At 40.2% G+C, this 9,523-nt stretch overlaps 1 long non-coding RNA gene across 1 annotated transcript; it reads left to right on the plus strand.

The window, feature by feature from the left end:
- Positions 1 to 769: 769 nt before the first annotated feature.
- LOC148935126 (uncharacterized) lies at positions 770 to 5,398 on the plus strand. Its single transcript, XR_016140710.1, has 2 exons — positions 770 to 1,704; positions 2,181 to 5,398. It is a non-coding gene; the product is annotated as an uncharacterized LOC148935126 (long non-coding RNA).
- The last annotated feature ends 4,125 nt before the right edge of the window (positions 5,399 to 9,523 follow it).

The following is a 9,523-nucleotide window of genomic DNA, read 5'->3' on the forward strand; positions in this document are numbered from 1 at the left end:
AAATTTGTGAATGGTTATTTTTAATGATTTATAGACTTAAGTATGCGATAATAGACAAGAAGGATAAAAATAAAATATATTCTTTGTCTGCAAATTTCTACATTTACATTTAGGTTAAGAAATATGTATAATTTACATATGTGCATTGTATACATAATTCCTATAGGTTGAGAACCGTCCGACAGGCGCGTCCCTTAAACAATGTCTACATTAAGCCTAGTTAGGCGAGAGACGGCGTTTCGCGGCAACAAGACGGGCATAGTGCCGGCAGACACGTCGCCGTCGAGAGTCGTTTAAAGGCATTAAACGCTCGCTCGCACGTGAAGACACACCGGCATTGGCAGTTCGCCGTGGTGTTCATCGGGTGTATCCGCGTATACTTGGCAACGTATTCGCGATTCACGGAGTATAAAGTACGTGGTTACGAGCGTCGCACAATCGTGCGACCCCGCGCCGGTCGGAGCCTCTTCGCGTCGTGGCGCGGAGCTATTAAGATATTTGAATAATATTAACATGGGGAATTCGCGGCCGCAAGGGTCGTGGTATCGATAACGGGGAAGGGCCCGCTCGTGCTAGGACTCGTAGGATCCCAGGCGATATCGCGCGAGCGTTTTAGTACTCGGAGCGCCGATAAAATGAACTCACGATGATGATGCTGTTAGCCGTATCGAAGCTGGCACACAAAACGCAACGTACAGGTGTCGTCGATAGGGATTAGACATTTTTGTAGGTAGTAACATTTCTGCTTTGAATATTCCGCGAGAATTGATGAAGATCGTACGCAAAAATCATACGCGGTTGATAAAATTTCATAGATCATTGTTAAAAAGAAGTCAGACGACGTGAGAATTTTTAATAATGAGACTTGTTAATAATTAAAATTTTTACGTCGCATCTACGTGTAAGGTAGATTAAATCGCGTATTTTCTTGCCTAGCACAATGCCGACAAATTCGAAAATTAAAAGAAAGAAGAACGCACGTTAGATCGTCCAGGAATTAAAGGAAAGTGGCAGTCGAGCAGAGACAGTTAGTGAGCAATATTGCATCCATGACGACGCGAGAGGTGCAGTGCCGCTTGAAAGATGACGTTCTCGTATTTCCGATGTATGCAGGCGGTGAAATAAAGCACGTGCTAAGCTATACCGGTGGCAGTTGATATACGCGGAATTACACTGTGTTTATTGGCTGTAGCTCACGTACCGCGTTTCGCGGTGCTTATCGCGGCCGCGATGCATCTCTCTGTATGGCGCGCCAATGAAATCACACATGGTGACCTCATTCACTGAGTCAATACTTTCGATGTACTCTGCGATCGGCCGGGAGAGGTTCCGCGAACACGAGCATGCGATTCCGTCCCCCGAAGAACGTGTTCGGTAATGTAAACTGTTCCCGCTCACATGTTCGCCCAATGTGAGACCTCGTCAGCTTCAAAAGACAAAACTCTCAGTCGATGTTACATAGCGATTCGACCGGCTAGTTTTTTCAAGGTTGAGTTGTCGAAATGCCGAGACGTGCTGTCAGTAGTATAGTGCACTGTTGCAACATGATGTCCTTTAAGGTGGAACGCATGTGCCTTGCACGTGTAATTTGATGGCTTCGGCTAGCATTAACGCAGGTGCGGTCTGTAAGAAATATTTTAGAACATGTGCAGCATGTGTATGTTGTGGAGATTACAAGAACCTGGATTTGAATGGAGTAAATACGTGAGTTTACGGTGGTTTTGCTGATTAATGATTTAAGTTTAAAATTTTTTTCTATGTTTTTTTTTATATGTAAGAATAATTATGGTATAAATAAATTTATTTCGAATGAAGAAAGATGAGAAGCAAAGCAGAATGGTGATATTCTTTGATCAAATAAGCGTAATCCGTGCCATAAAATTTTAGAAAGTGAAGAAAACAAGAGAAAACCCGTTCGGGCTTAAGTGCTTCGTCCTGATCGGATTATATTTAGATTTAGAGAAATATAATCCCATTTCGGCGTGGATCTAAAAATAGAATTCAATCACGTAGAGCGCTTAATAGCTGCCTTTCTGCTGAACGCAGCCGTTGTCTCTCGTGAAAGAAAAACATCACGAAGCATCGTGCATGTGATCCAAATGTTCCGGTTCATTAATGCAGGTGCAGGTACGTGACGTTGTGCGTGTTTAAATAACGTGTGTGTGTCATGTGTCTCGCAGGTATTGACGGAGGTGCAGGTAAGGGAGAGTCCCGAAAACGCATGTGATGGGGCATGCCTCCGGGGTTCTAGCGTTCAGAGTACGTAGCACCAAGGACGCGCCGAAGGTGATCATGCCGCATATGTCGGGTGGTTACCATGGCGAGGAGGAAATGAAGAAAAAAAAAAGGGTAAGAGAAAAAGGCAACGGCAGCGAAGTTAAGACGGAGTTAAGGTACGCGGATGAGAAACTTAACGGCCCTGCGCGCGCGCGCGCCTATATCTTGTTTCGATAATATCCGCGAGAACAATTTCTTATCCTACATCTTTAATCTTAACGTCTCTGTCCGCGCGCGGGTCGTGTATCAAATTGCGCCGCGCGATTATCGCCGCCGCCGCCGCCGCCGCCGCCGCCGCCGCCGCGACGCTGGCCCGTGTATAATTTTACAACGCCGGCGATTGGCTTAGGATTTGAATAATCGCGTCGTGTTTCCACCACGCTGTTACTGATCACGGCGATTATTGTCATTATGATAACCGCGCGGGTCTCAGCCGATTTAAGCTTCTCGTCCTGAAACTACATGCGGCACAGTAAGCCCTTAATTTATATAACATTTTGCCGTTGGTGCAGCTCTCTCTGTTACCCGTTGCGTGTGCCTAACAAGATGGCTCGTTTAACTTTTATCTTCTATAATTAAAATCATATATAAGCACGTGTTTATTCTTTTATGTACACATTAAATAAATTTATCCTCACATTTTTTTTTTAGACAGATTCTTATGTACTTATGTACTTTTGTTGCGTGTTCAATTTTGTTGCAAGTTGTAAAAACCATGTAATTGCAAAAGAACGATTAAAAATCCATAGAATATGAAATTTAAATGCATCTTTATGCGCATAGCCACGGGGAAGAAATTGATTTCCCGTCCGCCAAAATTGCCGGGGCGACTCGCACCTTTAGCGCATTTTAATTCAATCGTTCGGAGGTGAATCGCGCAGGGTCACCGCGCAGGGTCAATCGTATGCTAATTGCCAGCCAAAAGACGAACGGGGCCGCGCGCAAAGGGGCAGGAGAAACGCGTATTCGCGCCGAGGACGATCGAAGTACCCGCGGCTCGGGCAAGGTCTTTGAACCTGCGCCGTCGACCCCGTAATGCACCGTTGTCGTTGAATTGTTCTGCATAAATTTATGACGGGCAAGTGTGAGACGCGCGCGAATGCACGTATCGCAGGACGAAGACGAATCTTCCTGATGAACCGAGGGGTGTCTCGCTGCCCCCTCGCGAACCACGCCTCTAGTCGACGTTAATTACTGCCGATTCCAACGCGCGGAGGATCTTCCGCGGGAAGATCGAGTACCAATCTCTCATCCTGAATGATTCCTCTTCCACAAAATATTATTGCATTTTATAGAGAATGTTCTTGATGAATTGTGAAACCAATATCATTCGTTAATCTGGATTTTTTCACTTTCAAATAATGTGTATGCGAGGTAGTCAGTATTACGGGTAAGTTATATTGAAATAATCATGTGATACTTATTGTGAAATATTTTTGTAAAAAAAATATATACTTTTATATTTTTTTTTTATAACGTACTACTAAGATCATATACAATTCCATGTAGTCTGAGAAGTTTCCATGAGATGTTTATAAAGGTGCGAAAGAACGTTCTGAATATCGGTGAATAATAGTAATATAACCATATTCAAAATATGTTTGTTGAAGAAATTTATATGGAAATTTGCTATAAAAACATAAAGATTATTCAGGTGGAAAAAATGATAAATGAAGCTTTTTTCTGAGAACAAAGGTATGAGATTATTTTCAATATACATGAATGAAGAGTAAGAGAGAAAGAGAGAGAGAGAGAGACAGATGCAAAGGATGTGAATTCCTGAAGAACCTTATCGAATCTATTGAAAATAGCATTGGCAACTAGCAATAACAAAGCCGTTTTACAAATGCGATGTACATTTGCAAAAAAGAGCAATATTCTTGTATTGTATCTTGTCTGTATTTTGTCTATTATATATGTAAATTCTTTCTGACAGGTAGTACCGTTAGGTAGCACCGTTTTCAAAATACTTTTCCAAATTCGTTATGGGTTATTTGACCATTTTACAAAGTTAGCAATTACGATATTTATGAATGTATAACTGAATGTATTATTGAATGTATAACTCTTTAGGATTTTGCAACAAATTTTCTACGACAAGAAAGAGTATTCTATTCATCTTTTAAAAGATTATTGGAATTTCACAAGAAGAAATGTTGGTTTAGAAATGTTCGATAAGAAAGTTTGACGATGACGTTTTTAAATGTCACATTTGCAATGTTATATATAAGAATGAATAAAATCTGTAATTTTGTTTTACATGCAAACAATGGTCGAACGGTTGAACTGTTTATCGCAGGACGTGATATCGATGCGAATTAGAATTGCAGATTATATGCAGGTGATGGTACGTTTGTACTTAATAATACATTAAGGATATTAACATAATGCGAATCGCATTGTACTTTGAGATGCGAATATACGCCCCTTGAAACTTATATGTTGTAATTTTTTAAATTTTATATGTTGTAATGATTTTGAACTATTTAAAAACAACGAAATTGAAGAAACAGCGCCAAATGCAGCAGTCACAATTTAAGTACAAAAATCCTTTCTTTAATTGCTTGATCATCTATTGATACTTCGACATAAACTCCTTAAAAATGTTTGAACTTTCAAAGCGGCAATGACTTTCAAAGTTTTATGAGAAGTATAAAAACAGTTCTTATCAATATATATGTAAAAATCTAAAAACATTACGTGTATTTGCAACTTTCTTCACAATATGCAGAAAAATTTTTCTTATCAGTAGCCATAAGATAAAAACTTAGAGCATTGATAGGGGTCAAGACATGTCATTATGTTAGCTTGGGAAAATCAGGATCGTGGCATATGGCGATATACACGTACACGTATATAAGCTATGGCGACCGGTAGCAGGTGAGTTTTGTGCGAGACATGATGGGAATGTTGCGGGCCAACATGTTCAGCAATCATCAGCGGACCCCCGATGGCCTACACATTGTTAGCCGTTGTGGTATTTACGGATAGGAAGTGTACTAGCACACACACACACACACACACACACACACACACACACACACACACACACACACACACACACACACACACACACACACACACACACACACACACACACACACACACACACACACACACACCGATAACGGATCGACTTTATCGCGATTCCGCCAACGCTCTGTCAATTATGAATATCGATAGTTCCGCTGCCTACACCTGCCATGGTGTTCCCGTGTGACTTTTATGCAGACGGGTAGTGTTACTGCGAGGATATTTCATTGCTATATAGAAGCTATTTACCGAATTTTCAACATTCAAAAACATTTTTCTCGAAAGAGTAAATTTCTAAAACATAAATTCCAACAAATGTAAAAATCTAAACAAGAAATTGTTACAAGTTACTCAACGATATTTACTAAACAAATGTGAATGAAATAATTTCTCTATATTTTTATGAAGAAAATGTGATATCGATAAAAGTAAAAAGTTTGTTTATTAAGAAATAAACTGAAAATATAAAATTCTTTTTAGTTTTGTTGAAGTGACAAACCTACTGTGATATTTTGAAACATGGCAAATATCATTTTTTTTTTAATAAGGTTTTTATTAAATTTCTAAAATTGAAAATAGCTCATTAAAAATTTTTTCTTGGAGAAACTTTGGTCCATGTTGTTTTCTATGTAACGCATCTCGTGATGTCACCTGCGTTGGAATATTTAATTTGAATATTTAATACATTTAAATAATGGTAATATGTATTATTTAATTGTCGCTACACTTCAAACAAATTTGAATAGTGTACTATGACAGGTAACGCATATATAGCTATTTGCACTAGAATGAATATCGATGTTACCTGTAACATTCTTTGAAAAGATTTGCAAGTCGGTTACTGTCATAAAATTTCGAGAACATTATTCTTTTTCATGAATCAATTACTTTAGTAATATTAACAATAGTAACAATAATATTATAAGATTAACAATTGTAAGAAAAAATCTTTAATATATCTGCACAGACAACATACAATGCAGGTAGGAAAATTTCTTTTTGAAAAGAAATCTTGTATGAAAAAAAATAGGAAAACTCTTGTCGTGTATCTTTTCCATCTTTTAAATATTAAAATAGCAATTTTTAATATATTTTGAATCTAACAAAAGATAGGATACTTCTAAAGGATTTAGTCAGAAAGTATTAAAATCTAAAATTTAGTCAGAAAGTATTAAAATCTAAAAATTTTGCTTTTGTTGTCACTTCAAGAATTTCATATTTTTTTTTTCACTATTTCAACATTAGTTTTTAGATTATAGGTTTATAATTGTATGAATATACTAAACAATAGTCAGTTTTGTTATTTATATGATTCGGAATCAGAATTTCAGGTGCATTTTAAACGGGACATACTTTCACTTTAGCTTTTCTATTCACATTTTCTTCTTTTTTTCCGTTTTTTTCTCTTCATAATTTTTTTTAAATATTTCTCGTTTTCATCCGCATTTTCATATGCATTTAACTATGACACTATGCACATATCTATATAAATTAAATATGACATATTATATAATTATATTTCCTGCATGATGATATTTATCCAATTATAATTATAAGAAAAAAGTTGAAATTAATAAATTACTCGTCATTAATGCTGTTTTACTATTACTTTCCTTCGAATTTCGGTCGTGTAGCGGTATCGTATCGTAACACGAGCATCGTCCACCGTCTTCGACGATCTCTGCGGATCATCGCAGCTTGTTCGACCATCTCCTTTTCTTTCCTCTCCTCCTCGTGTCACGTCGAACAAATGTATGGCGCCTACGCTTGGCGCCAGTCCGAGAAGAAAGTGCGATCGGGGTCGCCAAGAGGAGTCAAGTCTTTAAATGATTGCCGTGCTCGTTTACATCAGCGCGTCGCCCGAAATGCGGGTGAGATTCAGGGCGTCGGTGCCCTCCTCCCGGAAGCGACCGCGAAGGCACGAGAGACGGCCACGTAACAACGAAAAGAAAAACCAACGTGTCGTCATTTAGCATTACGTTCCCGCTGTGAACGCCGGAGAAAGACGCGTGAAAGTCAACGACAATGCTTTAATCCTTCATGTGCTTTACTGCGCGAAACGATCGCGGATGGGAGCGTATTGTTGTCGATATTCTTCGAGAAAGGAGAAGATGTCGTAATCAGATGCTTTCGTTCGCGAGTAAGTCACCTTTTTCAATGTCCAACAAGCGGTCCACTGCTAGGCGTTCTGACAGCACGTGTCGCTGTAAGACTGTAAACGTTGCGAGCGAGCGAAATTTTTTCCACAAAAGATTGCTTCACGTATTCAGAAAATTGACTTGTCCACTGGCCACGTTAAAAACGTGTGTCGGAAAGCATAGATAAGCATCGACTTCGCATCGAATTCGCCACCGGGAATTGGCATAGCCTTATTTAAAAATATATCTGTCGTTAATAACCAAAGTGTTCGTTTCGTTGACTCGTAAAACACGCTCTTAACGTCCAGGCGATACATTCGTAACGCTTTTGTACGACGAGGAACTCGCGGAAATAAGTGCAAGTTACGATCGGACAGAAGATCGGGCTTCGCTTGTGTCTCGCATACGAGCGAACGATCCTCTCATTTTCGGCCTCCTCCAAACGTCCGAGGACTGTTTTAATTGAGCGGTTAAACGCACCGTCGTAAAGATTCCCGCGGCTGCAGCTGCATCGTCGACCCCTCCGTGCGCCTTTTGCGGAATAGTCGACCATGTCTCGCTAAAAACCAGAACCATGAAACTCGAGCACGGCTTCCGTGGTGCCAGCGGTGCATTTATACGCGTGCGTGGCAGGTGCATGGCCCACATATTCGGCGCAAAAACTGGTAATCCAACCGCGCAAGCTACCCTGCGGCGCCCATCCTGGGCGAAATACTCGCGCGATGCACCTGACGTGAGGAAAAGAGTTATGTACGGTGACGTGCGATCGTCCTCGTATGCAGGATGATTGACAATCATTAATCTATGAGTGTATTATTTTAAATTTAGAATAATGTATCTGAAAATGATTGTTGATCAATATATCTTTAATAAAAAGTGCGATATTAAATAATTAAAAGCAACTTCCTTACTGATACACATTGTATCCAAATAACATGCATGCACAGAAAATATTTATAATAATTGAAGAATAAGTTTATATGTATTTATGAAAAAATAATGTAATAAATCCACAGATAAATTATTCTTATAGATTTTTCATCAATCGCTCTAGATCTATTTTACATACTAATGTTTTTAATTATATGTAGTGCTTCATTTTAATGAACTTTATATGAACTTTTGCGGTAGCATAATCTCGCGCGATAAAATAGTGGTGTCGTGTCTGGATATCGAGGGCTTCCCTGCACGGTGACGGTACACCTGCTGCACGTTGTGACCAAGGTGGGCCAAGGTCCGGTGACCTCACTTCCTTCCTAGTCTGGTAGACCCCCAAGTCTCCACATCGATTAAGTCCTGGTGGGCCGTCACCTGCGAATCGCCCTGGCTACTTCCTTGCACCCCTTTTCCGGGGCGCGTTTCCGAAACCACGCTCGAACGCAGCGCGCGTGCATTTCTTGTCGTAGGTGCCCCCATGATATCGTCACACCTCGGCGAATCGCTTCTAGAACAGGTGACGTCGTGGTTTCCGCGTTACGGAAGCGGATGTATAGGCGAGCGATCGACGTCATGAGGCAGATTAAACGAGTTTCTAGCAAAAGTTTTTATTTAGTACTTTTGCAGATATGCTAGAATAAAACATAAATGATATATAAACTTTATCTGTGTGTTGATCTTTGTGTTGATTAAAGATATAAATAACAAATTATACAAAAGGATCTAATGTAATACGAAAAGAATAAAACTGGTACACAAGCGCTTACTTTCTCTTCAGCTTGGAATTCACCGTGAAATCGTCGCAAGAATTGTGGCAATGGAAGAGAGTCATTACGAGCGTGATGTTCGACGAGAGATTGGCTTCTCGCGTCGCAAAAGAATTCCCTTAGGCCCTCGGAGGGAAGAGGAATAAATGGGATACAACGGCGGCTCGAACCAGTAGCTCATCCGAGTGCCCGGGCACGCGCTGCACCGACACGCATATGATCGCGTCTTGCCGCACGCGTTCCTGCATGCGTGCGTACGTACGTATGAGAGAAACGACGTGATGTGTATACGGCAGATTATATCATCAATGTCGTTACTGTATTACGCCTCTTTGCCCCGAGGGACGAGCCGCGGAGGGAACTCGCTAATAT

The sequence above is a fragment of the Pogonomyrmex barbatus genome, unplaced genomic scaffold (assembly GCF_055798465.1).
Source record: "Pogonomyrmex barbatus isolate J1 unplaced genomic scaffold, ASM5579846v1 scaffold6, whole genome shotgun sequence".
Lineage (NCBI taxonomy): Eukaryota > Metazoa > Arthropoda > Insecta > Hymenoptera > Formicidae > Pogonomyrmex > Pogonomyrmex barbatus.